The sequence below is a fragment of the Mirounga leonina genome, unplaced genomic scaffold (assembly GCF_011800145.1).
Source record: "Mirounga leonina isolate KUSES-001 unplaced genomic scaffold, KU_Mleo_1.0 Mir_96, whole genome shotgun sequence".
Lineage (NCBI taxonomy): Eukaryota > Metazoa > Chordata > Mammalia > Carnivora > Phocidae > Mirounga > Mirounga leonina.
The window spans coordinates 7,411,462-7,439,317 of NW_023270871.1; the positions used below are offsets into that span (position 1 = coordinate 7,411,462).

The 27,856-nt window shown below is 45.7% G+C and overlaps 2 pseudogenes across 1 annotated transcript; one reads left to right on the top strand and one right to left on the bottom strand.

Moving 5' to 3' along the window:
• Positions 1-914: 914 nt before the first annotated feature.
• Positions 915-19,532, bottom strand: LOC118006382 (annotated as a pseudogene).
• A 6,209-nt stretch (positions 19,533-25,741) lies between these two features.
• On the top strand, positions 25,742-27,294 carry LOC118006441 (annotated as a pseudogene). The gene has a single exon (XR_004678072.1). The product of XR_004678072.1 is annotated as a mitochondrial import receptor subunit TOM40 homolog (transcript).
• Positions 27,295-27,856: the final 562 nt, after the last annotated feature.

Sequence of the window (27,856 nt, forward strand, 5' to 3'; positions counted from 1 at the left end):
AGGCAGGGCTCGATCCCAGGGCTCTGGGATCATGACCTGAGCCGAAGGCAGACACTTAACAACTGAGCCACCCAGGTGCCCCTTCCTTCCTGTTTAATCACTTCATGGAATTCAGTTTGCAGTGGGGAAGAAGCGATTTCTTTCTCCTTGCAAATTCTGGGAAATCGGGCATTAACTTTTTTTTGCATTTGCCACCTCGGTGGCACAAGTCATTGTACACTGGTGAACAAGATATCTTCCTGCTAGTAATATCTTAAAAAGCATGTCTTAGCTTCCTTCCTCTTTCTTCACTTCCTAGAAGTCTGTGTACAATGGGCGAAAATGATTTCTTTCTCCTCGAAAGTGCTGGGAAATCACAATTTAACTTTGTATTTGTGACATCAGTGAAAGTCATTGTACACTGGTAAACAGGATATCCTCTGCTAGCAATATCTTTAAAAAGTACGACTTAGCTTTGTTCCTTTTTCTCCACTTTCTAGATATACAGTGGGGCAAAAGATTTCTTTCTCCTGGCAAGTTCTGGGAACCCACGACTAAACGTTGTCCCAGTGCCTGCACTTCTTTCTATAGTAGTCGATGTAGACTGGTGAAAACGCGTTCCTGGTCCCAGCACATTCTTGAAAAGCAGGACTCAACTTTGCTTGCCGACCTCTGGGAAGTCCTCAGATGTACTGGGGAAATGCATTTCTTGTTTAAAACGTTTTTGTTCCATTTATTATGTTACCTCTTCTTCTTTCACCTTTGATCAGTCGAGCCCTTCAGGTCTCAGCTGTGTGCGAGCGGACCGGGGTGGGGGGTGGGGCTTGGAGGCAGGGCGCTGCGCTGGGTCTCCACCGTGCGCCGGCGGAGCCCGGGTGTTCGGCGCTGCTCCTCCTCTCCGCACCCGGGTTTCCTGCAGCACTTTCGCCAGCAGCCTAGGGGCGCTTCCTCCTTTTCTGCAGCACTGCTCCAAGCCAGCAGCAGATGGTTTCCGGTTCGTTTAGAGCGTAGGTGCTCCTTTGGTGGTGATGTGGGTTCTCGGGCAGTTTGGGTTGCGTCAGCTGGTTCTCGCGCCCGAGCCGCACTGCATTTGCACCGCGCAGGCAATTTGTCAGCACTTTCGCCAGTAGCACGGCGTCACTGTTTTTGTGTCACTGATCATTTGCACCAAGTCGGCCTTTTCTTGGCACCACCATTCCTCCAAGCCGAAAGTTTCTGGGTGCCAGCGCTGCTAATGCCTGGGATGGGCTGTTTCTTGGTCGCAGCTCTAGCTTTCCTCCAAGCCGAATGGGTCTTGCTAGCAACACGCTGGGAGGTCGCGTCTGCAGTTTGCCTTCAGCACTCAGTGTCACTAGGGGGGTGAATCTGGGCTTTGGGGATTCCAGCACCGCTAGTGGAGCCATCGCGCTGTTTGTGGGTCTTGGAGTGACAGGACCTATGCCCACCCAGGCGGCTTCCCTTGGCCCGCCCCGAGCAAACAGTGCAGACCAGTGCCCAGAGAGACCCTGGCGGGTAGGACGTTCGGTAGACGCGCCCTTCGCAGTGCCCTGATGCTGCTGCAGGCTTTGTCCTCCCACCTGGCCAGCAGTGCGCGCTCCACACTCACCGCAGCATTGTCTGGGGTTTTCCGGGTCTGGGGGCCTTGAGATTTCTGCTCCTGGCTTCCACTGTATCTTCCTCTTTGAAATGAATATCATTTACAATAACATCTTTCCGTTTCCTAACGGAAAGAAAAAGTTTGCTTTCATGTTTCTTTGCAAAATGCTCGTTGTCTTTCTCAGTATAATTACAGAGAAATATTTGGGGAGGGGTGTTGGGGGGGGTAGTGTGTGTTTGGGGAGTTTGTCTTTGCTTTAATTGTAAGTACCACCATTGTCATCGTCGTGGCTGTGAGTGGAAGTGTGGAATGTGTAAGAAGAAAGCAAGGGTCCCGTAACACCTGAGGGCCTACCTGACTAGGCTTTGAGAAATGTTTCCCCTGGCTTTTTCTTTTATATTAAAGATTTTATTTATTTTATTTTAGAGGGGGAGAGAGAGGCAGAGAGAGTGAGAGAATCTCAAGCTGACCCCTTGCTGACCACTAAGCAGATGCCAGGCTCCATATCAGGACTCTGGGATCACGACCTGAGCCAAACCAAGACCCGGGTGCTTAACCCACTGAGCCACCCAGTCGCCCCATCCCCTGGCTTTTTTAATGTTCCCTAAGGAGGGGCAGGTTTAGGGTTAAGCGTAACTACTAATAAAAGTTGCTGCCACACTGTAGGCCTCAAAAAAAGTGAGCCTTAACGTCTGAGTAGGTCGAGTAGAATGTAAGTGATGGAGAGATATTGACCTGCAGAAAGACCCCACTAGATATGCCCTAGCCCTTTCTTAGTGTTAAAGCCCTCATCTGTCCAAGATAGATTGAAAAGGTGTTACTTTATTCCATAGTCTGACCACAGGATGATAGCTTTGCTATTTCAGATCAGAAGGAATTCCTCCTCACATTTGAATGTAGGCTTATCTTATGAAAGATAATGGCTGAGGGCGCCTGGGTGGCTCAGTTGGTTAAGCGACTGCCTTCGGCTCAGGTCATGATCCTGGAGTCCCTGGATCGAGTCCCGCATCGGGCTCCCTGCTCGGCAGGGAGTCTGCTTCTCCCTCTGACCCTCCCCCCTCTCATGTGCTCTCTCTCTCAGTCTCTCTCTCTCAAATAAATAAATAAAATCTTAAAAAAAAAAAAAAAGATTCTCTCTTTCCCTCTCCCTCTGCTCCTCCCAACTCCCACTCTCTAAAAATTAATTAATTAATTAAATAAAATAGAAATATTAAAAAAAAAAAAAAGAAATGGGCAGACTTACCTCAGAATAGCTACGGGGGAGGCATCCTTGGATAACTTGATATATTCCCCAAGAACTTTGGAATGGACCTGAAAGTAATCTGAAGTTCAGAGGCATGACATTACAGGATGGCTTATAAAGTGGAAAGGAGAAACGTCTTTAACCTTTACAGTGATTGGAAATTATAAGGGGGGGGGGATGTTCCAGATGGCAGGGAATTGAGTGAAAGTGATTATATTACACTATTTTGGGGAGATGATAAATTTCATTTATGATTTTCAGAGGCATTTAAAGAAATAACCTAAGTTAAGTTTTGCTTATGTTCATGAAATAGGCTAGATTGAGTTTTGCTTACATGGCTTAAATGGTTCTGTCTGCTTGGGGGGTTTCAAACCTGGTCTCCATTTGAATTTATATGAACCATAGAAGACTCCAAATATCCAAAGCAATTCTGAGGAAAAAGGACAAAGCTGGAGGCATCATACTTCCTGAAGATATAAAAATTAAAAAATTAATAAGCTAATAAAATGGTATTAGTATAAATGTAGCTAATAAAATGGTACTAGTATAAATTAATAAGCTAGTAAAATGGTACTAGTATAAATGTAGACACATAGATTAATGGAACAGAATAGAGAGCTCAGATTTAAACCCCTACATACACAGTCAATTAATATTAGATAAGGGAGCCAAGAGCACCCAGTTGCAAAAGGATAGTCTCTTCCACAAATGGTTTTGGGAAAACTGGATGATCATGTGCAGAACAATGAAATTAGACCCCTACCTTATACCACTCACAAAAATTAACTCAAAATGGATCAAAGACTGTATTACATTATTATAATCTTAAGTATATTAACTACACATTTTTTCCTTGTGGTTACCATGACTCTTACATAAAATATCTTAAACCCATTTCAAACTGGTAATACCCTATTTTGAATTGATAACAAATTAACTTTGATAGCATTCCTAAACTTTACACTTTCACTTTCCCTCACATTTTAAGTTATTGATACTATATTTTGCATATTTTATATTGCATATCCAATAACAGATTATTATAGTCATGGTTTTAATATATTTGTTTTAAAACATTTTTTAAAAAAGATTTTATTTATTTATTTGAGAGAGGGAGAACAAGCAGGGGGAAAGGGGGAGGGAGAAGCAGGCTCCACACTGAGCAGGGAGCCCAATATAGGGCTCGATCCCAGGACTCTGGGATCATGACCAGAGCCAGGGCTCAGCTGACTGAATCACAGAGGAGCCCCTGCTTTTAAACTTTTAAACTAGAGTTGTGATAAATTATGAACCACCATCACCATATTACAGATTTAACCTTATATAATTACCATTACCAGCGAGTTTTATACTACTGCTTATGTTTTTATGATGTTAATTGGCATCCTTTTAATTCTACTCAAAGAACTCTCTTTACTATTTCTTGAGAAACAGGTCTAGTGGTAATGAACCACCTCAGCTTTTGTTTGTTTGGGAAAGTCTTTATCTCACCTTCATTTCTGAATGACAGCTTTTCAAGGTATAGAATTCTTGGTTGACAGTTTTTAATTTCAATATTTTAAATATATCATCCCATTTTCTCCTGGCATGAAGAATTTTCTATTCAGAAATCTGCCAGTGGTCTCATTGGGATTCTCTTCTATGCAACTTGTCTCTTTCTGTTTCAGTAGAGATAAAATTGATATATAACATGATATTAGTTTCATGTGTACAACATGATTTGATACTTGTGTATATTGGGAAATGATCATCACCACAATAAGTCTAGTTAACCATTACCACACATAGTTACAATGTTTTTTCTTCTGATAGGAACTTTTATGATTTACTTTCTTAGTAATTTTCAAATATAAAGTACAGTGTTATTAACTATAATCACCATGCTCTACATTATATCCCCATGACTTATTTATTTCATCACTGCAAGTTTGTACCTCTAGACCACCTTTGCCCATTCTGCCCACCTTCCACCCCTGCCTCTGGCAATGACCAATCTGTTGTAGCTATTTAGTTTTGTTTCAGATTCCACACTTGTGAGATCATATAGTATTTGTCTTTCTCTGACTTATTTACCCCTGCACAGTGTAAATGTGGTGCTGCGCTTATGAATCAGCCAGACCCAAACACAAGGGGCACTAGGACCAAGAATACAACCCTAGGGAGCATCTACCAACCTCTGAATTTGAAACCTGCTCCCTGCAGAGAGCAATGCCTCCCAAAAGGAGGCTTTCCCACGCTACTGGCAAAAGTGCTGCAGAAATCCGGGTGGGTAGGGGAGAACCAGTGGGATGAAACCATGGATCCCAAAGGGCACCCCAGCTCCACAGTCAACTCGGTTTAGAGCCCACACAGCTGAGATCTGAAAGGCTCATACCCATCAAAAAGTGAAATAAGCGGTGAAGGGGCGCCTGGGTAGCTCAGTCGTTAAGTGTCTGCCTTTGGCTCAGGTCATGAACCCAGAGTCGTGGGATCAAGCCCTGCATTGGGCTCCCTGCTCCGCGGGAAAGCTGCTTCTCCCTTTCCCACTCCCCTTGCTTGTGTTCCCTCTCTTGCTGGCTCTGTCTGTCAAATAAATAAATAAATAAATAAATAAATAAATAAATAAATAAATAAATCTTTTAAAAAAAGAAAGAAAGAAAGAAGCGGTGAAATAATAAATGGAACAAACGTGTATTCAACAAGAAACCCCTATCCCCAGTATATCTGAAAGACTTCCCCAGAAGTCAAACAAACCCAAGTCCTAATGCAGAGGACGGCTTGGAGGAAGAGCTTCCCCAATGTATACCGACTTCTAGGAGGACAAGAAACCCTAAGCAAAGTCCTATGATTTAGATAGAGTGAGGAGGAAGATCTGGTTTTCACTGGTATACAACGAATCCCTAGGGTTAGCAAGCAAACAAAGATGAGTTCTGTTTTTCAATAATGTGGTAGGACCAATAAATCATTTTCACCATATACATTTAATTCTGTAGAGGAAGTGAAGACACAAGGACGAAGTTTAATCCAGAGCTCCTAGAACTGGCCAAAAGAAAGAAATCGTTTTACCCATGTATTCGACTTCTAGGAGGTGAAGGAAAAGGAGCAAAGCTAAGTCATACTTTTTAAGATATTGCTGGCAGAAAGATATCACGTTCACCAGTAAACACTGACTTCCACACAGGTGGCAAATGCAAAAAAAAAAAAAAGTTAAATTGTGATTTCCCAGAACTTGTGAAGAGAAATAACTCATTTTCCCCACTGTACGCAGACTTCTAAAAAGTGAGGAAAAAGGAAAAACTCAAAGTCATACTTTTTTTTTATTTAAGTAGGCACCATACCTAACATGGAGCCTTGAACTCACGACCCTGAGAGAGAGACCTAAGCTGAGTTCAAGAGTCCATCACTTAACAAACTGAGCCACCCACTGGCCCTCAATGTCCTATTTTTATACTGCTAGTGGGAAGATACCGAGTTTACCAGTATACAATGACTTCTCCTGGTGGCAAAAATAAACAAAATTAAATCGTGATATCCCAGAACTTGGGAGAGAAAGAAATTGTTTTCTGCCACTATACACTGACTTCTTGAATGTAAAGAAAAATAAAGAATGCATGAGGTAATTTTTATGTTATTGCTAGCAAGAAGATATCCTGTTCACCAGCATACAACCACTTCCACTGAGGTGGCAAATATAAACATAGCTAAATCGTGATTTCCCAGGAATTGTAAGGAGAAAGCAATTGTTTTCCCCCACTGTATGCTGACTTCTTGAATGTGAAGAAAAATAAAGAAGTCCATCTGGTAATTTTTATCATATTACTAGCAGAATGATACCATGTTCACCAGCATACAACGACTTCCACTGAGGTGGCAAAAATGAACAGAGTTAATTGTGATATCCCAGAATGTATGAGGAGAAAGAAGTCGTTTTTCCCCACTGTACACCGACTTCTTGAATGTGAGGAAAAATAAACAAGTCGATGTGGTAATTCTTAGGATATTGCTGGCAGAAAGATATCGTATTCACCATCATACAACGACTTCCACTGAGGTGGCAAATACAAATAAAGTTAAATCATGATATCCCAGAATTTGTGAGGAGAAAGAAGTCGTTTTTCCCCACTGTACACCGACTTCTTGAATGTGAAGAAAAATTAACAAGTGCAACTGGTAATTTTTTGATATTGCTAGCCGAAAGATATCGTCAGCATACAACGACTTCTACAGAGATGGCAGAAATAAACAGTTAAATCTTGATATCCCAGAACTTGTGAGGAGAAAGAAATTGTTTTTCCCTATTGTACACCAACTTCTTGAATGTGAGGAAAAATAAATAAGTCCATCTGGTAATTTTTATCATATTACTAGCAGAAAGATACCGTGTTCACCAGTATACAACGACTTCTACAGAGATGGCAAAATAAACAGAGTTAAATCTTGATATCCCAGAACTTGTGAGGAGAAAGAAATCGCTTTTCCCCACAGTACACCGACTTCTTGATTCTGAAGAAAAAGAAACAAGTCCATGTGGTAATTTTTAGGATGTTCCTAGCAAGAAGATATCACATTCACCAGTATACAATGACTCCACTGAGGTGGCAGATATAAACAGAGTTAAATCGTGATTTCCCAGGACTGGCCAGGAGAAAGAAACCAATTTGCCTCTGTGTACACCAGCTTTTGGAAGTGAAGAAACAGGAACAAAGCTAAGTCGTACTTTTTAACGTGGAATATATAAGGAACCTGAGTGTAGTCAGCGACCTGTAAGGAAAAGGAGAACTTCAGAGCCCAAGAAGCAGAACCGGACATTGAACTCTGAAGCCACATCTTAATACTTTTTTATTTCGCAAGTTTCACAAATGAGAATCTCTTCCCGAGGGAAGACAGAAAAAGGCTCCTGCCCCAACCTCAGAGCTCCTTAGACCCCAAGATGCAGGGGCAACAGCTGTAACTCATGCTGTACACGGTGTGACCAATCCACTCCAGGCAGCCCGAGAACACCCGGACATGCCTCTCCCAGGCACGGAGGGGAGGTCTGGGGTGCTCCTGCTCCGAAGGATGCCCACTGTCAGGTCTCCCTGCCCAGCCGTGTGTGGCCAGGCGGGTCGTCCTGGTGGAGGCAAGCTGCTGGTGGGTGAGTGGCTCAGGTTCCTCTTCAGGGTCCATCTCTCCTGAGGATGCTTCTGGCTTCTTCTGTGTCCCGGGCCCGAAGCTCACAGTGGGCAGAGCGGGTCTTGGTTCCAAGGTGCTCTGGGCTCTGGGACAGACGTCATTTTGTAGGTAGACCCAGCGAAGCCGCCAACAAGGACTGGAAAGCAGTCCCGAGTCCAAACCACCACCGTGACCTGGGGACTGTCCCAGCACAGGATAGAAAGGGAGCAGGCGAGGCCCAGAATCTTCTGAGCACAGCACAGATGGAGGCTGGGGCTCTGGTGCCACCTTGGTGGAATCCCAAGCCCCTCTCACACAGCCAAGAAAATGCTCCATCACGGAGGAGGCCCCTGATCGGGAGGACTCAAGCTTTGCACAGAGTGAATTGGCAAAGCGTGCAGCAGTACCACAGCCTGGGTATTTGTGCTCTCCTGGGCTTGTGGGCGGAGGCAAGGTAGAAGTCATGAGACCAGTGGTAACAAATCAGTAGACAAAATGAAACAGGATAACATTGTAGAGGACACCCAGAACTCCAGCTCCGGGTCCTTGTCCCATTACCAAAACAAAGCGGGAAGAAAAGAAGCCGAAATGAAACGGCAAAATAAGCATACCGTACAGAAACTAACCCAACAAAGAAAATATACGATATTAAGGGCATGAAGAGGATAGCTTTCCAGCGAGCACAAGTTCCAAACCGGCGGCCTCACTTGTCGTCACTCAACGATGGACAGGCCAGCCCAGGGAAACCAGCGGTGCTGGGACTGAGGAAGAGATGGCACAGAGAACCTTGGGGTCCTGAGTAGGAGAAACTGTTTAGTAGGCACTAGGAATGGTGCCCAAACCAAGAACTGTCGGAGTGGAGCTACAAGCCATAAAGCAGACAGAGTGCTCCTTCTGTCTGGCAGGACTGGAGCAGCCTGCACAAAGCCCAGAGACCCCGCACCTGCCGGGCCCAGACGGGGCTTTGCTCTCTGGCTTGTAGGTGAATGCAGGTCAGCAGGCAGCTGAGCGGTAAAACGCTCAAGGAAATCAGTAGAATACATACTAGAGTGAAATTCAGGAAGTAACAAATAAAATAAGCATTCGATCAACTGCCAATGCCAAGCGACGTTGGTGGGAACCCTCGTTAACACAAAAGGAAATCAAACGCATGGATTTCAAGGGAAAATACGCTGCGGGGAAATAAGAAACTAACGGAGCAAATACATCCAGAGAACTCACCCAAGGAAAGAAATTGCAAACATGCTAAATGGTGCTGTCCTAGGATTATGACATTCCTGTCAGCGGAATCTGGTATTCGGTACACACAAACCGAGAGCAAGGAGGACTAAGAAATGCCTGACACGACTAAACCCGTATTTGTGACACCTAAATAATCTCATCAGCCTTCTGCACGGACTTCACAGCCGCCTTCACTTGTGAACACAGCATTGTCATGATTAAGAACTCGACTTCTACAGGGTCATTAAACACAAACATAGCTAAATCAGGATTGCCTTGAACTCGCTGTGCACAAGAAATCTTTTCAGCTAGTGGACACTGACTTCTACTGGACTCTAAGAAAAAGCACCATTACGTTTGAACTTCCTATTGCCGAAACATCACTTGGTACTGCTAGGAATGACCAGCTAAGGCAGACTGTCTCTTGCAGAATCAAAACTTCCTATAATGAAGGGGCGCCTGGGTGGCTCAGTCGTTAAGCGTCTGCCTTCGGCTCAGGTCATGATCCCAGGGTCCTGGGATCGAGCCCCGCATCGGGCTCCCTGGTCGGCCAGGAGCCTGCTTCTCCCTCTCCCACTCCCCCTGCTTGTGTTCCCTCTCTAGCTGTCTCTCTCTCTCTGTCAAATAAATAAAATAAAATCTTAAAAAAAAAAACTTCCTATGATGAAGAAATACCGATTTTACAGACTTTTATATTAACAAATGATTGGCCGACCTGGTGTTTCCAGCTCCTAACTTACCGTGATTAAGAAATCACTGTTGCCTATATACACACTTTGATGGCATAATAAACAGAAACGCAGCTAGATCTAGATTTACAGAATGCTAGGATGAAGAAATTATTATTTCTCCCAGTTTATACCGACTTTGAAGGGGTGAATCCAGCATTGGTATGATGGAAAAATCGCTTATGCCAGTACACATCCGACTTCTAAGGGCTAATGATGCTACTACCATTGTTCAGACAGAACACCCCAGAGCTTACCAAATCAGAAATGGCTTTAGCAAATATACATTGACTTCTGTGAGGCTGACAATCAAAACTAGTTAAATCTGATTTTCTAAAATTTCCCACGAGTAAGAAATTTTTGTAGTCTGTTGAACTGGACTTCTCCCGGACTTAGTATTAAAAGCATAGCTAAGGTGGACTTCCTATTGCAAACAAAACAGAACAAAACAAGACACAAAAAGCAAAAACAACGAAATACGACCCAAAAAATCGGTGTTGCCATTGGACTCCTACTTCTGTCGGACCTAATAACAGGCATATTTGCTTCCAAACCACGATTTGCCACCGTTGAGAAATGGCAGGCCTGATAAACAGGTACAGTTTCCTGGAAAATCTGGACATGTTCGGTCTTGAATGGATCTTAGATATCCCAGGCACGGGTTTTTCGGACTTACTAGGAGTGGGAAACTTTGGCTCAGCTAAAGCGCCTCACGTTGCGCTAAGAAATGGCTAACCCGGGGTTGGGTCGGACGAAGAAATCTGCAAGGCAGGATTAAATACTGATTTGCCAAGAGTCAACGTGGACTTCCTTCCACCAAGAAGTCCCAGGCCTGGCTAAACCCTCGATCCGCCTAAAGCCGGGTCTGCGGCGGCTCCCGGACTGGCGCAGGCTGTGGAAATCGCGGCCCGACTACACCGGACTTGCTCCCGCCAAGAAATCCCGCGCACCGCTAAGTCAAAATCTGCTACAAAGCAAGGAGTGGCTGATGACCGCCAAGTCCCGAGCTTCTGAGACAGAGAGCCGCGCGGCGCGGTCAGAAATTGTTCTCCCGTCGGGAGGGAGGCGGTCTCCCTGCTGTGCTCGCTGGGAACGAGGGCGCGCGGCCCGGCTCTGCTAGCGAAGGGCCACCGAGAGGCGGCGGGCTGCACCCTCGCCGCCGCGCCGCCACTTGTGGCGACACCTTCCGGTCGGAGAAAGTGGGGAAACCGCACCTTTGAAATGGCCCATGGGCGCGACTAGAGAAATGCAAACTGGGAGACACCCGCGGCGTTGCCCCCGAGAAACAGCCGCGTGGCGAAGTCAACGGTGCCGTCGCTGAGAAAACAGTCCAGCTGTGACAAACGGGCGGCGCTGCGACAGACACGGGGCACAAATCCGCGCCGTGACAGACACGCCGGCGGCTCGGAGCTACCCGCCGAAGGGCTAGCGCGAAGGCCGGGAAGTGCGACCGGCAAGGGGCCGGCGCTAGCCCTCCAGGGACGGGGGGGGACGGCACCCAGCGCCCCTGCCCTTTGCTCCGGGGCTGTTGGTGGCGCCGGATCCCAGCACTGTCTGGTGGGCGCCGCGAGTGAACGCGGTGCTGAGACACAGGCGGTGGGGTACAGGGGCCGCGGTGCGGCCAGGATCACCTGGCTCGGCGCCAGCTCGGGTGCCGCCCCCGCCCCAGGTCCCGGGCTTCCCGGCTCCACTGCGGCCGCGAACGGAACCCGCCGGCTGAGCGAAAAGAGGGCGGATGCCAGCGAAACACACCGCCACCGGGAGAGCGCCAGCCAGGCTCTGCTTGGCAGAAAGTGGCAGGGCGCACGGTCGGCCGTGCTCGTCGTGGAGCCGAGGCTGACAGGCGCCCGAGGGGGCACCCAACGGAGCGGGGACGAGCAGCGGAGCGCACGGAGCCCAGAGCGGTGCAAGTGCGGGAGGGGTCGGGCTCCGGGGAGGGAGCTGGCTGCCCGCAACCCGCCGCTGGGCTCGGTGCTCCCAGCGTTAGAGATCAAGAGAAATCGCGGTTTGTAATCCGCGCTAGGGACCCGCGGCTCCCTGGACGGAGTGGGGCTGGGACACCACCAGCGTCTGCCCATCAAATGGTTGTGGTGGAGTCAAAAACCAATATCCCCTCTCCCGGATTATCTGTGCTGCCCGCAGTAACCACCAGCCCTCACAAGGAGTTGCATTGCCAGTGGGAAACCCTTAATTCCCAACCGGGCGTTGCAGCAACTCTTAAACAGCCTGAAAGTGGTGCAGGCACTATTGCTCCCGCTCCCCGTCCCCCAGTCAATCCCGTTGGGTATAAGGAAACTTTTATTCCCCCCCCCGCCCCCCAGACAAAGCCAGGAGCGTCTCCCTGGAACAAATTTTCCTCAAGGAGAGAGTTCCCCACTCCCTCCTCAGTATCACTGGGCCCATCTAACTTTTCCCTTTATGGGAATACAGAGGCAAACCCCTACTGGGAGATGTGAGGACTCAGGGTTCCTGGCCACTTAATCTCTGGACCACCAGTTTCTAAACTCCAGGGCCTGAAGCTAGCATTTTGCCAGCCACAGCCGGCTCCCTTCTGCTGGCCGTCCCTGGACACATAATAGCCCTCTAACGCCTCTGACCTCCACTTAGCCTGATTCCACTACTCCCTCCACCCCCTCCCCTAACCACAAGGACTGGCAGCCATTCAAGCTCCTACCCAAGGAATTGGCTGCTCCCTGGGGCTTGTCCCACCTCTCCAGGACATTCATTCCTATGCCACTCTGCTAGTCCATTAGGACAATAAAATTTCAGTCTTTTTTCCCCTATTAGATACCAGGGCCCAAGTCACTATCATTCCAGCAACTCCCTCTCAAATTCCAAAAGGAAAGTCCTTCTACTTAAAGGGCATTCCTGATAAAACAATCAAAGGCGGAAGACCCATTGGGATGTAACTATTGGAACCATTCACTTCAAATGGCCTCCTCTAGTGGTGGCCCCTGGCTCTTTCTTTTCTTACTAGAGGCATGGAGGCATTGACAGAATGCCATGCCACATGGAATAAGCCCAAGCTCTTGTACTTCCTAGTAGGACTGCCAAATGGATGCCTGTGACTCCCCCTCTCAAGATGGTAAATACTCCCTAATATGCCTTAAACAGAGCAGTGAAGGCCTATGCCCTATCATTAAAGATAGGCTTCAGACAAGAGTCATTAACCCAAAAGCTCCCTTTTCAATAGCCCCATTTGGCCAGTGATTAAGCCAGTCACTAATGCACGACACCTCACCATTGACTATGTATCCAAACCTCACTGCTCAGGTTCCCTGATTAAGGTTCCAATTCCTGATATTATAGAACTGATCGAGGACATACAACAGGCCCAAAGAACACCCTCTGCAGTCATTGACCTAACTAGTAGTTCTATTTTGTTCCCACTGTATAGGAATCCCAGGCTCAGTTTTCTTTCACTTTTGAAGGGACTCAATATACATTTACTCAGCTCCCAGTGGGATATTTAAACAGTTCTACAATTGCACATAACCTCTGCTATCAGGTTTTATAGGATTTAAATACCTTACAATTGGAAAGGTGCTATTTTGGCATTATATTGATGACATTATGCTGAGGGACCTGACATTATTCCCTTTGAGGAGGCAGTATAGGCAGATTTGCACACCTTCACAGTCACATTTACACCCCACATTTATGCAGGCCCAGTTTTATCTGTCAACTTTCTAGGCATCATCTGGTCCTCTCATTGCAGAAAAACTAAAAGATATTGGCTGTGTTGATCCTATGTGAGAAAACTGAAAAAGGCATATGCTTCTAGAAATTATGAAATGTAGAGGTGCCTGGGTGGCTCAGTCAGTTAAGCGTCTAACTTTTGATCTCAGCTCAGGTCCTGATCTCAGCATTGTGAGATAGAGCCCCACTTCGGGCTCCATGCTGGGCATGGAGCCTGCTTAAGATTCTCTCCTTCTCATGAAAAAATTTTCATCATCATTAGCCATCAGGGAAATCCAAATCAAAAGCACATTGAGATACCACCTTACACCAGTTAGAATGGCAAAAATGGACAGGGAAAGAAACAACAAATGTTGGAGAGGTTGTGGAGAAAGGGGAACCTTCTTACACTGTTGGTGGGAATGCAAGTTGGTACAGCCACTTTGGAAAACAGTGTGGAGGTGCCTCAAAAATTTAAAAGTAGAGCTACCCTATGACCCAGCAATTGCACTCCTGGGTATTTACCCCAAAGACACAGATGTAGTGAAAAGAAGGGCCACATGCACCCCAATGTTCATAGCAGCAATGTCCGCAATAGCCAAACTGTGGAAAGAGCCGAGATGCCCTTCAACAGATGAATAGATAAACAAGATGTGGTCCATATATACAATGGAATATTACTCAGCCATCAGAAAGGATGAATACCCAACTTTTACACCAACATGGATGGGACTGGAAGAGATTATGCTAAGTGAAATAAGTCAAGCAGAGAAAGTCAATTATCATATGGTTTCACTTATTTGTGGAACATAAGGAATAGCATGGAGGACATTAGGAGAAGGAAGGGAAAAATGGGGGGGGAATTGGAGGGAGAGATGAACCATGAGAGACTATGGACTCTGAGAAACAAACAGGGTTTTAGAGGGGGAGGGGGAGGGGGGATTGGTTAGCCCGGTGATGGGTATTAAGGAGGGCACGTACTGCATGGAGCACTGGGTATTATACGAAAACAATGGATCGTGGATCACCACATCAAAAACCAATGATGTATTGTATGGTGACTAACATAACATAATAAAATTTAAAAAATAATAATAATAACAGTAAAAAAAAAAGATTCTCTCCTTCTCCCTCTGCCCCTCCCCACCTCTCTAAAAAAAAAAAAAAGAAGTTAAAAAAAGAAATTATGAAATGTATTTATAAATTTGCAAATTTTAAAAGTGCTGGTATAACACTCAGTTCACAATACTTCTTAGTTTTCCCTAGAAATTAAGGCTTCTAAGAGTTAAAAATTCTAAATAATATATATAATTAAAGCTACTGGAAATAATAAGGGAAGCATCTTCACATGCCAGAAACATAGGAGGTGTTTTCAGTAAGACAAGGTATGAAGAATGGGGGTGTTTTTTCTTAAAGGAAAAGAAAGTAATTTTGTTTTAAAGTGAGGCTGATTGTTTAAAGAAGAAAAACAGGACAAAATTGGAATGTAGAAAAGAAAGTTGTAGGGGCGCCTGGGTAGCTCAGTCGTGAAGCAGCTGCCTTCGGCTCAGGTCATGATCCCAGGGTCCTGGGATGGAGTCCCACATCGGGCTCCCTGCTCAGTGGGAAGCCTGCTTCTCCCTCTCCCACTCCCCCTGCTTGTGTTCCCTCTCTCACTGTGTCTCTCTCTGTCAAATAAATAAAATCTTTAAAAAAAACAAGTTGTAAAAAGATTATAGAAAAGGAATGTTTGAAAAGGAATTTTAATGTATGGTCAAACTGGCTAAGATTAAAATTAATTTACTTAAAAATGAATTTTAATATCAAAAGTAACCAGGTGCAAAATTAGAATTTGCTTTTTTCTCTGTTAAAAGAACAGTTTTCTTGGATTTTTGGTATGTTTTTGATAACAGATTATGTAAAGTTTCTTTACTTTTTTATGATAAACTATTTTTATTTCGTAGGTATATTCAATCAAGAAGGTCAACAGAAACTTGTAAATATTCTGCTAAATAGCACACTCTACATACATAGATTTTCAATGTGGTAACATTGAAATAATCCATTTCCTTTATTCACATAGTTTTGCAAACTGGGGAATAAATAAGGATACAAACACAGAAAAACTTCTTTTCTTAAACTTGTAAGATTAAACGGAGAATACAATTCTATTTAGTGATAAGCCGATGATTGACCCTGACCCGAGGATCACAAAACTCAAAAAAGTAGCTCTTGTTCAGAAAAGTGTGGTAGAGGGTGCATAGAAGTGATACCTTGTGGTCTCCATAGTGGTCTATTTGAGGTGATTTTTTTTAATTGCTAAACTGTATTACCAACTCATAATAAAAGGTAACTAGTCAAAATTTAAAGCATTCTGATCAAAATGGGTCTGCACATGCCTTTCAGAGCCCAACGGGGCTCCATCCGAGGACCCTGGGATCATGACCTGAGCTGAAGGCAGATGCTTAACCAACTGAGCCACCCAGGCGCCCCACATTCTCATCTTCTTTACTGTCCTCAGGGTCTTCTAAACCATCAAGCCCACTAATGTTTCCAGCAGGCTGGCTGCAGACAACATCTTCCAGTCCCCAAGAAGGTACTCTCACAGGCAGCCTTTGGATTTCACCTGGGTAAACAGCACCATCTGCTCCATCCCTGGTTTCCTGTGTTGCGTTAAGGATCACCAGACTGCAGAACTGGCTGTGTATTCAGCACTGCAGCAACATGACCATTTTGCTCGGAGCAGGTGTTGAGATACCGTGAGATCTTCTGAGGACTCGGAATTCTGACCTTCCATTGTCCTTTCTGCTTGATTTTCTAGACTCCTTTTAAGTTCCTTCTCCCTGGAGAAGTTTTCCAGATGTGAAGTTAGACCATTTATCTTTGTCTTTCTCTGTCAGTTGAAGTTTGTAATTGTCCTCTACTTCAGCTAGTGCTAGTGTTACATTTCCAGCAGTCTTCACTTGCTCTTTCCGTTTCAGCTCCATGTTTGCAGTTCATCGACATATTTATTGAATTTTGTTTTCTCATCCCGCAAGAGTCGTTTACCTTTATTATATTTTTCTGTTTTGTCAGCAGTTTCTTTGGTCACTTCACAGACTTGCCCCTTTGTTACACCGTCAGAATCTGTCTCGGCTGCAGACGGGGGTGGCTTTATATCTATATCTGTGTTTATGGAGGCACCATTGCCTTTTTTGCTGATTCCCAGTTTTCTTTGTGAAGACACTGTTGCTATTGGCTGATTGGTCTGAAAGTTTATTTGATTCTGGAGCCTCTGGCATTCCTTGATTTTTTTTCTTTGTAATGATCTGTTGCCATCTGAAGACAAAGTTTCAAGTCTTCAACTTCTCAGTTCACGTTCCAGTCTATCAGTCTTTTCCTGGCCTTTTTTCCTCCACAGCATTTAGTTTAAGTTCTGCCACTGCATCAGCTTTTTTCCAAGTGTGCAGTATGCAGATCTGCCATTGTTTTATCTTGCACATTTACAGCATCACTAATAGTTCTTTGGCCAGAAGAAAACTTCTTGCCAAGTTGCCTGAACATGTTCCTCTGCTTGTGAAGTTGCTCCTTAAAAAAAAAAAAAAAAAAAACCGTATCTTCCTTACTTGAGGTTGTAAACAAGAAAGCCATTTGCAGATTTTCCTTTTCAGCCAAACAGAACTACAGCCTGCCAGTCTCTTCTTTGAAATGAGTAATCATGCTTTCTTTTTTTTTTTTAAGTTTATTTATTTAAGGAATCTCTACAGTCAGTATGCGACTTGAACTCACAACCCCAAGATCAAGGGGCATACGCTCCCCCCTTACTTCCCAGACTGAACCAGCAGGTGCCCCTGAGTAATCATGCTATCTTTGTTCCCATCTAAATTCTTTAAAGTCTGGACCTCTGACACAAGCTTGGTATTTTCTATTTCAGTATTCTTCAAATGTACCTTATAAAGTTCCTTCTCATCCTTTTCCATCTTCAACTGATATTCCAGTTGTTCTCTTTCATATTGTGCCTTCCAGAGTTTGTCCTTTAAACTGTCTAATTCAGTTTCTTTTTCAATTGCTTTATGTGTCACTGACACAATATCTTCCTCAAGCCGGAGAGCTTTGGATGTAGCTTCATTGTATCTCTTCTTAATTTCTTCATTTTCCGTTTTTAATTTTGTGATACTTCAACAAGACCCTTTTGCTCTGCTTGCAGTTGGTCACATCTTTTTGATGGTTAAGCTCTCTTTCCAGTCTTCCAACTTATTCTCAAAGTTGTGTTGTTTCTCCTTCCGGAACAGCAATTAACTTTAATAGTTCTTTTTCTTTCATGGTTTCTTCAATTTTCAACTCACGAAGGCCAGCTTTTTGGTTACAACCAACATGTCAGAATTTCCTTCATCTTCCACAGTAAGTAACTCTTCAACTGGAGAAGCTTGAAACTGGAAAAGTTTACTTGTTCCATGAATTTCACCCTTATGGGTAACATAACAGAACTGATAAAATTCTCCATCATCATTTGGAAGGCAATATCCTTGAAATGCTAACACACAATTAACTGTTGATTCTTCTATGTAATGTTCAGGCATAGGAGACCATAAAATTGTGTAATAATCGCAAGCAGTACTCCATCCAACCTTGAATATACCAACCCAATCTTTTGGATGTGGATGGATATATGGAGTTAAGGTGTAATGACATTCCAGGTGTGCATTAGGAAGATAACTCTTGGCCACATTTTGAAAGATGACATGGGCAAAGTTGGAAGTCTACAAGGGGACTTCTTGAAGAGATGTCACTGTGAATCCTTCAAGGGGCTCCGGGCAGAGGGAGCATGAGAGAGGCTTCTGAGCCTATACCCCCATCAACCGCCAAACCTCTCCCACCACCACTGCCTCCCTCCACCGACTGGCTACACTTCCCAAGTTTCTTTACCTTTTGAGTATTAAGTTTCATAATAATCTGTGGTTCTATTTAGACAAGTGCTTTAAAACCTTTTTTTAAAATATTTTTTACAAACTACCCAAAGTCAAATTGTAAATGAAGTCTTTTTGACATGCACTATTTCAAAGTACTTGTTAAATTAGGCTTATTTGAAATGTAACTAAATGTGAAGTATTTGTTAAATTAGGCTTATTTGATATGTACATTTCATGGGACCTATTGTCAAATAAGTAATACTAAGCCTTCTTTATATTGTATTTTAAGATTGTGGTACACGTGAATGAAGTCCATTCTCCTTCTGCAAGAAATGGCCCCTCATTGCCAGGCTTTTGCCATCTTGATGTCTTTGTAACATGGCAATACTCTGCTCCTGAATCAGAGAAATTAAGATGGGTGAACAGTGGTTGTAAATTAAATGAACAATCAGGGCCATGGGAAACCCAGGACACCTGCTTAGTTCTTCCCCGCTGCCTGGCAAACCCCATTTTTTGGTTTTTGCATTCCTTCACTCCCTAGTGCATTTAAGGTGACTCAAATTATGAATAGACATCGGTGGAAAAACTTCCATAACATTGCAAAAATAATCTACTAGTAATAATCCTGGAATATACATAATCCTATAAAACTGGTTTTGTTACCAGAGGCTTCAGACCTCCTTCTGGACCTTCTGAACATCTGCAGCTGGACTTCATTCAACTGCCACTTATTATGGGTTATGAATATGTTCTTGTTATTTGTATGTGGTTTTCCAGATGGGTTGAAGGTTTCCCCTGCTACAAAGCTGATGTCCTCATGGTAGCAAAGAAACTGTTAGAAAATGTTTCTCACTTGATATACCTTTCCCGGTCTCTAGTGATTGAAGAACCCACCTTCACCAGGCAAATCATATGAACCTTAATGAAAACCTTGCAAACTTCTTGGGATTATCATTGTCCATATCATCCTCCATCTTCAGGCAAGGTTGAGAGAACTAATGGGATCCTCAAATTTAAAACCTCTAAACTTGCCAAACAACTGGACTTCCCTGACCTAAGGTATGCTTTTGATTTTGCTGACTGCTCATGGTAACCTTTTGGGAAACATAAACTCATTCCACATTAGATAGTTACCAACAGACCAATGTCTATTGATATACAACTTTCTGCTGATCCTTTATTATCTCATGCTAATATGACTGGCTACTGTAAGTCTTTACTGTCTTATGCTAAAGCCTATCATCAACAGGTTAAAGAAGCCTCCCCAGATTCCAGTTCAAAGGATCTTGCTGGTCACAGTATGGAGGCTGGTGATTGGGTATTCTGGAAATGTCATTAGAGAAAAACAGCCCTTGAGCCTCATTGGAAGGGACCTTACCAAGTGCTCCTGACCAGGGACACTGCTACAAAATTAGAAGGCATTGAGCCTTAGATACACATCTCACAACTGAAGAAGGCTCCTTCTGATATCTGGTCCTGTATAGACACTGGAGACCTCTGAAACAAATTGACAAGGAAGAGAAGTAGCTGACATTGAGGTAAACTGCTTCTGCCCAAGACAGGGGATCAAGACTTCATACTTTAAACATGAAATACTTTCTCCCTCTTTTCTTTTCCCTTCTTCGGCATTGGCCTGGAAAGACCACCCTCATTCATATCTCCCAGGCCACTGCTAAGGGGAGTAACCTCTCAGATTGTTGGATTTGTCATCAAAGATTCTGATCTATCCATGATGCTAGAGATCCATCCTGTCATCCTCCCTGTGACCAATTTCTCTTCTTTTCCTAATGTCACTGCAAAATACAATCAATCACCCTTAGAAGTCTCTTACTAAGTTCAGCTTTTATGGCCAGAACATCCCAATGCCTTGTTTTTACCTTTCTCCAGTAATAACTGTACTTACTCAATGTGTGAACTAGACTAACACTATCTTGGACAAATCCACTATGATGACCATTCCATGATCTGAAGGCTTCTTGAGCATAGCACCCTCCCCAGTTTTTCTTTCTGTTTAATCACACACTTAAGTACAGTCTTGGGACATAACATCCTTGATCTGTTCTGGAGATATGACTGTGATTCTCAAACATTTCCTCCTGGGTGGTCCCCTAGCACATACTCCCCAACCTTTCGGACTACATTTAGCATGCCTGCACTCTCTATATCATCTGGTAAAAAAAAGGGAGTGAATTGGCATTGGGTAGAAGAACATCAAGCTACCTTTGACCAAGCTAAGATATTAGTTGCTCAAACACAGGCTTCAGGTCATGGAATGGTCCTTTACCTTGTATCCCTGGACCGTAGATGTGGCTGTTACATGAGATTAGATGAATCAGGCATTATGGCAGGAACAGCATGGGAAGTTAACTCCATTGGGCTTTTGGTCACAATGCTGTCAGGGAGCAGAGATCTGATATTCTCCTACTGAACAAGTGTTGAGTCTATAAGGCCCTTTAATAAGTGGAGCCCATAATGACCATTCTTCTGGTAAATGTCTGGAATGGTTTCCCTATAAAGAGGTGGATAGACAGGATGTTTGCAAGATTGGCATCTGCCATAGCACAAGCCCCTATAATGCCTACTTACACCAATGAGTGTTCTTTCCACTGGTCCATTGGGAGCTGAATTACATGCTATCTTTGAGCTGGTAGGATATGAAACCTTTAATGTCTCTCCCCAGCCTCCTATAGAGACCCCCTCATAAATAAATAAAGGAGGGCACATGCCCTATTCCTAAAGATGCTTGGTATATAGATGGCTCTAGTAGAGAAAATCCTAGTCATTGGACTGCCATAGCAATCAAACCCCAGACTGATACTATGTGGTTTGAGTCTAGGCATAATAAAAGCAGCCAATAGGTTGAATTGAGGGCTGCCTGGATGGTATAAGTACATATGAACCTTGGCTCCTTACCCTCTGCAAAGACAGTTGGGCTGTCTATAAGGGTTTGACAACCTGGGTGGCCCAGTGGGCTAGGGACAACTAGAAAGTTTTATAGAAACCATTATAGGGAGCAGAATTATGGGAAAATATATGGGAAAGGATGCAGGACCCCACTGCCTCATTTACTGTTTTCCATGCCTCAGAGCATAGGCCTCACCCCCTGACACTATTGAGGAAGACACCTTAGCAAACAGGGCCCTTACCCCATACAAAGTTCAGAATTGGTTGCATGGATTCATAAGCACAGGGGACGTCGCAGTGCTCGGGTGGGTTGGAACATAGTGAAGGGAGCTGGCATGTCCCTTTGCTGTACTGACGTCCTAGCAGCCTTCAGCAACTGCCTGGTCTCCTACCACCTGAGACCTAGGAAGTTTCCACACACCATGCATTCACCTTGGGATCCAACCAGTTTTAGACTGGCAAGTTGATTATATCGGTCCTCGACCCACGAGTCAAGAAAAGAAGTACATCCTAACTTGTGTTGATACAGGCCCTGGGGTTTACACAAGCCTTCCCCTGTAAAAGGGCTAATCAAAATGCCAACATCAATGGCCTAGAACAACTTAGTATTGTGTATGGATAACTTTGAAGGACAGTAGTGATAAGAAATACATTTCACTAGACATCCTGTGCAGGACTGGGCTCATGAGCAGGACATACATTGGGAGTATCATTTACCTTATAATCCACAAGCTGCTGGACTCACTGAAAGAAGAATGACATTCTTAAAGCTCAATTCAGAGCCCTCTTACAGATAGTTGGACATCTTGCCAGAGGCCATACGCTTGTTACATTTGACAGCCTGTGGCCACACCCCATACACACAGTTAGGTACCAAAACCAGCACGCCTGTGACTATTACCGTCTGGAAAACGAGGCCTGAGGCCCTGGTTCCTGAGCTCAAAGCAGGCCAGAAGCCACCATGGTTCTGTGCTCCTCAGCCCATTCTCCACAGGGGAGGAGACACTTGAATGGGGGTTGGAATGGCAACTTCCCCCAAGTTGGATAGGCTATTTCTTGCCAGAGTGTGAGAAGTGTCCTGGACAGCTAAAGTGGTCCCCGTTGATCCTGCTGGAGTTGGGGCCAAAACAGTCAACATTTACGTTCCAGGCAGGCACCTCTACCACAAGGCACTATACAGCTGGTTACCTAACGTGGTTGTTTGTGCCACCTTTAATTTTACATGTACAGGCTGACTCTGTGGCCCCTGGGCAACATGTTCAGTGTGTCCCTCCTGCTCATGCACCTCAGACTGCCTCTGTCCTCATGACAGGAGTGAAGCCACTAGCATTATCTTTTTTTTTTTTAGATTTTTATTTATTTATATTAAAGAGACAGAGGGAGAGAGAGAGAGGGAGAAGCAGATCCCTGCTGAGCAGAGAGCCCGATGTGCGACTTGATCCCAGGACCCTGAGATCATGACCCAAGCTGAAGGCAGATGCTTAACCGACTGAGCCACCCAGGCACCCCAGCCACTTAGCATTATCTTAATTGGGGGAGAGCATTTTCCCGGACAAGTACCCACTAAGCACTTACTCTTTTGTGTTTAGCCTCTGGCTGCTCCTCTCTTATTCTGGTAAAGGAAACCCGTTTCTGCAATGGGCGCAGACCTACAGGGATGGTTTACAGTGGGATTCATGCTGGATATGTGGTTTTTGCTCCCTTTTTCAGAGGTCTCTTTTACTGTTGCTGTCTATACTGCTGCTGTGGTTTATGCCATCAACTGGAACACTGTCTGGCAAAAAGCCTACGCCTCCATGATGAATCCCTCCATGATGGCTCAGGGAATATTGCGGAAGAGATGGCGCGTGAGATTGTAAGAGCTGGATTTGAGGGGTGGAGTGTGTGAGCCAGACTAACAACATCTTGGACAAATCTGCCATGATGATTGTCCTGTGACCTGAAGACTTCTTGAGCACCACACCCTCTTCATTTTTAATTTTTGTTTAACTGCGCATTTAAATTTTGTTTAACCACAGTGTTAAGTGCACTCTTTGGGTATAATGTTCTTAACCTGTTCTGGAGATATGAGTGTGACCCTCGAACATTTCCTTCCGGGTGGTCCCCCAGGACATACTCCCCAGCCACTAGGGCTAAAAAAGGTCTTATGGGAGGTGGGATTGTGGGGATCTATTCATCTTGTAGCTGCCCAAAACACACTTCTGCCTGTAAAGTCCCTTTAATAAACCATTTCTTGTCAAGCTGGACTTATTAGCCTTTTTTCTTCAGTCTTTGGAGTCTTCCTTCGGCCTTTGGAGGTTGTTTTCCCTTTCATGGAATACCCAACTAGATAGAAATACCTATATAAATCTTAGTACATTTGCACCCCCACATTCCCATGATTATCTAGATCAGATCTGCCCCCACTCATCAAGAGAACTTACTGGCAACACCTGTGTCTGCAAGACATTTAGAATGACTCTTTCAGGCTTGGGGATTCTTTCCACTTGCACTTAAAATCTGACTGACCCCTCGCTTGAACAAGTAAAATGCAGTAATCCCTGTAAATGAACCCATTAATAGTACCACCCTAATGGGAATGGTCTGTCCTCTACAGGGTTTGTCTTTGTCCTTCTTCTTGGGCTTATGATGCCTAGATGGCTGGTGCACAGCTAGGCAAGGCCTTGTAGGTTACCTAACTGTGCCTGTAACTTTCCACAGACAAACTAAGACATTTCATTGGTTGAATCCCCTGGTAGAAAGGACCTACCAGGAGGCATTCATGACTCAAGATTTGCTTCCTTTGGCAGGGCCGTACTCGCCTAGTTAGGAGTAAGTGTAAATGAGAATATGATCAGGAGCCTCTCTTTAACTCTTGAAGATATTGCAGACTCCGTTGCTAAGACGATAGCTGCCCAACGAAGATCCTTAGACTCTCTGTCCAAGGTAGTTCTTAATAATAGGGTAACTCTTGGGCGCCTGGGTGGCTCAGTTGGTTAAGCGACTGCCTTCGGCTCAGGTCATGATCCTGGAGTCCCGGGATCGAGTCCCACATCGGGCTCCCTGCTCAGCAGGGAGTCTGCTTCTCCCTCTGACCCTCCTCCCTCTCATGCTCTCTGTCTCTCATTGTCTCTCTCGCAAATAAAATCTTAAAAAATAATAATAATAGGGTAACTCTTGATTCTCTTTTGGCTGAGCAAGGTGGTGTCTGTGCTGTGGCCAACACCACCAGCTGTACCTGGGTTAATACTTCTGGAAAAGTTGAAATTCCATTATATAAAATCATGGAGCAAGCCACCTGGTTTAAAAAGTTGGCTCCTTCAGCAGGGTCTTTCCTTATTTGATTTTGACTGGTTTAAGTTAGAAAGTGAAGAATGCTCACTGTTGCCTTTTGTGGCAAGAGAGGACTCCACCATGTCACTAGATTGATCCCCGAAAATGGACTATTTGCCCCTGGTTTTCTGGATTGAACTTTCACTCTACCCTCTTCCCATCTAGTCTTAGTTTTGCATCCATTCTTCAACTCAGAGGGGTTTCCTTTCAGACATGCTCCATAAAAGACTGATAGCTTACAACCCCAGGATCTTCTAGTCCTGCAGGGTACAGAAGGGCTCTGTGGTTACCATCTTCAATGTACCTCCAGATACTTTCTTCTTCTTGGTTTCTTTCTTTTTTTTTTTTTTTAAGATTTTATTTATTTATTTGAGACAGAGAGAATGAGAGAGAGAGAGCACATGAGAGGGGGGAGGGTCAGAGGGAGAAGCAGGCTCCCTGCTGAGCAGGGAGCCCGATGCGGGACTCGATCCAGGGACTCCAGGATCATGACCTGAGCCGAAGGCAGTCGCTTAACCAACTGAGCCACCCAGGCGCCCTCTTCTTGGTTTATTTCTGATACAATTGCTTCTAGTAATGTAGGATTATATTGAGTGACTTATGCTGAGAGTGCATTCAATTTTAAAGATTTTATTTATTTGTCAAGGGTGGGGGAGAGCAGGAGGCAGAGGGAGAGGCAGGCAGAGGAAGAGGGAGATGCAGGCTCCCCAGCTGAGCAGGGAGCCCGCCACGGGGCTCAATCCCAGGACCCTGGAACATGACCTGAGCCGAAGGCAGACGCTTAACCGACTGAGCCACCCAGGTGCCCCGAGTGCATCCAATTTTAACTCCTAATAAACTCTTGGCTGAAAACTGCATGTCTCCCTGTGGGAGAACAGCAGTGTTACTTGGGGACAGTATGAACCTGGTCTTGTGAAAGCAGAGTTCAGATTTCACAGTATAATCCAAATCCATGAATGTTCTGGTATTAACTGGAATCCCAGGAGGCCCTGTGAGAAGATTCTGCCGTCCCTAAAATGTAGGAAACACAGGCGCGGGGTGGGAGCGGAGCCCAGGCCGGGTGCGGGCGCTGCGGCCAGCGACCATGGGGAACGTCTTGGCCGCTAGCTCGCCGCCGGCAGGGCCGCCGCCACCTCCCGCGCCCGCCCTCGTGGGACTGCCGCCGCCGCCGCCCTCTCCTCCTGGCTTCACGCTGCCGCCGCTCGGGGGCGGTTTGGGCGCTGGGGCTGGCGCGGGTCGAGGTTCGGAACGGACCCCCGGTGCTGCGGACGATGGGGCCTGCGGCTGCCTGCCCAACCCCGGCACGTTCGAGGAGTGCCACCCGAAATGCAAGGAGCTATTTCCCATTCAGATGGAAGTGTCAAGCTCACAGTCAACAAAGGGTTGAGTAACCATTTCCAGGTAAGCCACACAGTAGCCCTCAGCACAATTGGGGAGTCCAACTACCACTTCGGGGTCACGTACGTGGGAACAAAGCAGCTGAGTCCCACAGAGGCATTCCCCCTGCTGGTGGGTGACATGGACAACAGTGGCAGCCTCAATGTTCAGGTCATTCACCAGCTGGGGCCTGGCCTCCGGTCCAAGATGGCCATCCAGACCCAGCAGTCCAAGTTCGTGAACTGGCAGGTGGACGGGGAGTACCGGGGTTCTGACTTCACAGCAGCCGTCACCCTGGGGAACCCAGACGTCCTGGTGGGTTCAGGAATCCTCGTGGCCCACTACCTCCAGAGCATCACGCCGTGTCTGGCCCTGGGTGGGGAGCTTGTCTACCACCGGCGGCCTGGGGAGGAAGGCACTGTCATGTCTCTAGCTGGGAAGTACACATTGAACAACTGGTTGGCGACAGTAACGTTGGGCCAGGCGGGCATGCATGCCACCTACTATCATAAAGCCAGCGACCAGCTGCAGGTGGGTGTGGAGTTCGAGGCCAGCACGAGGATGCAGGACACCAGCGTCTCCTTCGGGTACCAGCTGGACCTGCCCAAGGCCAACCTCCTCTTCAAAGGCTCCGTGGACAGCAACTGGATCGTGGGCGCCACACTGGAGAAGAAGCTCCCACCTCTGCCCCTGACATTGGCCCTTGGGGCCTTCCTGAATCACCAAAAGAACAAGTTCCAGTGCGGCTTTGGCCTCACCATTGGCTGAGCCCCTCCTGGCCCCCGCCTTCCACCCTTCCTCCTCCAGATCCCCCTTCCCCCTCCCCCTGCCACGGAGGGGAGACCTGAGCCCTCCTCCCCCTCCCTTCCCTCCCTCCTTGGGGGTCAGGGGAGCAGTGGAAAGGAGGGGACCCATCACCCGAGCAGCTGAGGGGGGGGATTCTGGAACCACGGGCGCTTCAGGATTCAGAGCACTAGGGGCAGGGTGCCTAGTGGGCCTGGAGTCCCGGGAGGGATTCCAGAATCGAGGGGCACGCCAGATTCTGAGCACCAGGGGCAGAGGCGGCCAGACAACCTCAGGGAGGTGTTGGGGTATCCGAGTCCCCCCAAAGGGCCCTGGGCCCGGCCCTGAGGGGGCAGGAAGAAGAGGAGCTTCCCCATCCCCAGTCAGTCTGCCCCCGCCCACTTTCCCACCCATCCCTCAGTATAAATCATGTTTATAAGTTATGGAAGAACCAGGACATTTTACAGAAAAAAATATATATATATATACGTGAACAAAAGTGGAAAAAAAAAATGTAGGAAACACAAAGGGAACCTTTCTGGATGGACTAACCTGGAACATCTGCTCAGGAAAGTGAAAAGAAAGTTACAACTTCTCCTGGGAAAGGGGAGAGCTTATCAGGAAGGTGACAAGTAATATGGCACTAAGTAATCACTCCTCTGAAGTTAGGATTATTGTTAAGGAGGAAGGGAGGAAGGGGCACCTGGGTGGCTCAGTCGTTAAGCATCTGCCTTCTGCTCAGGTCATGATCCCAGAGTCCTGGGCTCCAGCCCCACATCGGGCTCCCTGCTCAGCAGAGGGCCTGCTTCTCCCTCTCCCAACTCCCCCTGCTTGTGTTCCCTCTCTCGCTGTTTCTCTCTCTGTCAAATAAATAAATAGATAAAATCAAAAAAAGAAGGAGGAAGGGAGGAAGAAAGGATAAAAAGATAAAATTTCTCCGAGGTTTCTGAATTGTACTAAGCTAAGTATTTTTCTGGTTAATACTTAAGACTAAGTACTGGCCAAGACAAGAAATGCCCAAGGAAGAGCAGGCTTA